The 2,436-nt window shown below is 46.0% G+C and overlaps 1 non-coding gene across 1 annotated transcript; it reads right to left on the reverse strand.

Moving 5' to 3' along the window:
• Nucleotides 1-1,477: 1,477 nt before the first annotated feature.
• Trnas-gcu (transfer RNA serine (anticodon GCU)) lies at nucleotides 1,478-1,550 on the reverse strand. Its single transcript has one exon. It is a non-coding gene; the product is annotated as a tRNA-Ser (tRNA).
• Nucleotides 1,551-2,436: the final 886 nt, after the last annotated feature.

The following is a 2,436-nucleotide window of genomic DNA, read 5'->3' on the forward strand; positions in this document are numbered from 1 at the left end:
TCAATCAGGTGATAGAGAAGTGCGCTGAGTATACTGAACCCCTATATATAGCCTTCATAGATTATGAGAAAGCATTTGACTCGCTCGAAACCCCAGCAGTCATTCAGGCATTACGGAACCAGGGGGTAGATGAGCATTATGTAAGAATACTAGAGGATATCTACAGTGGGTCTACAGCTACCATCATCCTCCATAGGGAGAGCACTAAAATACCTATAAGGAAGGGTGTCAGACAAGGAGACAGAATCTCTCCAATGTTATTCACAGCATGCGCACAAGAAGTATTGAGAACGTTGGATTGGGAACAGGTGGGAGAAGGGGTTAATGGAGAATACCTCAGTAACCTCAGATTTGCTGATGACGTTGCCTTGCTAAGTAACTCGGGGGACGAATTGCAAAGCATGCTTTCCCCACTAGGAGAACAGAGTAGAACCGTGGGCCTGAAAATTAATATGCAGAAAACTAAAGTAATGAACAATTACCTCGGGACAGCAGAGCAGTTTCAGATAGGTGGCGAGGCAGTGGAAGTGGTAAGCCATTATATCTACTTAGGCCAAGTTGTGACCCCAGATCCCAACCATGAGGCAGAGATAATTAGAAGGATCAGAATGTGGTGGGGTGCATATGGCAGACATTCTGAGATAATGAATAGCAGCCTACCATTGTCGCTGATGAAGAAAGTGTATGACAGCTGCATCTTACCAGTACTCACCTACGGGGCAGAAACTTGGAGGCTCACTAAGAGGGTTCAACTTAAATTGAGAATGACTCAGCGGGCAATGGAGCGGAAAATGATAGGCGTAACATTAACGGACAAGAAGAGAATGGAGTGGGTCAGAGAGCAAACTGGTGTTAAGACATGTTAGTAGAAATTAAGAAGAAGAAATGGACGTGGGCACGGCATGTAATGCGAAGGCAAGATAACCGCTGGTCATTAAGGGTAACAGAGTGGATCCGTAGAGAAGGCAAGCATTGCAGGGGGCGGCAGAAAGTTCGATGGGCAAATGAGATCAAGAAGTTTGCGGGGATAAATTGGTCACAGTTTGCACAGGACCGAGGTAATTGGAGAATAATGGGAGAGGCCTTTGCCCTGCAGTGGGCGTAGATAGGCTGGTGATGATGATGATTATGAGTTTTTTCCTGTGCTTGGGGGTGGTATCCAGAGCTACTCCGACTTCTCTGGGTGATGGGGACCTTCTTTCTAATCATCTGGTCGCGACCTGATTGTCTACGAAATTTCTAGAGTGGTCAACCAGTGTTGAACCCTCTTAAGCTCACTATGGCCCCAAGAGCGCCAGAACAGAATCTCTCGCTATGCATGTAGGGACTGAGAATATGAAATAAGTGGCTCGTAAAAATACCACAGAAATAAAAATTGGTGGTCAAAAAAAAACCTCGGAAAGCAAAGGGGAGTAAGTTGTAGGTCATTGCAATAGATAAAAATTTGTAAAGAAGGAAAGCAAGCGGAGGGAAAATTTCCACCAGGTGGGATCCGAACCCGCGACCTCCAGAATAGCGGTCTGGTGCGATGACCACTACGCTACCGGCGGGGCGATTTTCCCCTCTACTTTTTAGGGAATTTATGTCAAAGTATTTTTTTCCTGCGCTCGGGGGTGGTATCCATAGCTACTCCGACTTCTCTTGGTGATGGGGACCTTCTTTTTAATCATCTGGCCGCGACCTGATTGTCTACGACATTTCGAGAGTGGTCAACCAGTGTTGAACCCTCTTAGGCTCACTGTGGCCCCAAGACTGCCAGAACAGAATCTCTCGGTATGCATGTAGGGAATGAGAATATGAAATAAGTGGCTTCTAAAAATATAACAGAAATAAATGTTGGTGGTCAAAAAAACCTCGGAACGCAAAGAGGAGCAAGTTGTAGGTCATTTAAACAGATACACTAGGAAAGAAGGAAAGCAAGCGGAGAGAAAATATCTGCCAGGTGGGATCCGAACCCGCGACATCCAGAATACCGGCCTGGTGCGATGACCACTACGCTACCGGCGGGACGATTTTCCCCTCTACTTTTTATAGAATTTATGTCAAAGTATTTTTTTCCTGTGCTTGGGGGTCGTAGCCACAGCTACTCCGACTTCTCTGGGTGAAGGGGACCTTTTTAAACATCGGGCCGTGACCCGATTGTCTACGACATTTTGAGAGTGGTCAACCAGTGTTGAACCCTCTTAGGCTCACTATGGCAACAAGACTGCCAGAAGAGAATCCCTCGCTATGCATGCCGAGAATCAGAATACGAAATAAGTAGCTCGAAAAAATACCACAGAAATAAAGGCTGGTGGTAAAAAAAAAAACCTCGGAAAGCAAAGGGGAGTAAGTTGTAGGTCATTGCAACCGATAAAAATTTGTAAAGAAGGCAAGCAAGCGAAGGGAAAATTTCCACTTGTGGGATCCGAACCCGCGACCTCCAGAATAGCGGTC

The sequence above is a fragment of the Haemaphysalis longicornis genome, unplaced genomic scaffold (genome assembly GCF_048455015.1).
Source record: "Haemaphysalis longicornis isolate Haplotype H1 unplaced genomic scaffold, Haemaphysalis longicornis Haplotype H1 scaffold_15, whole genome shotgun sequence".
NCBI classification, from domain to species: Eukaryota; Metazoa; Arthropoda; class Arachnida; order Ixodida; family Ixodidae; genus Haemaphysalis; species Haemaphysalis longicornis.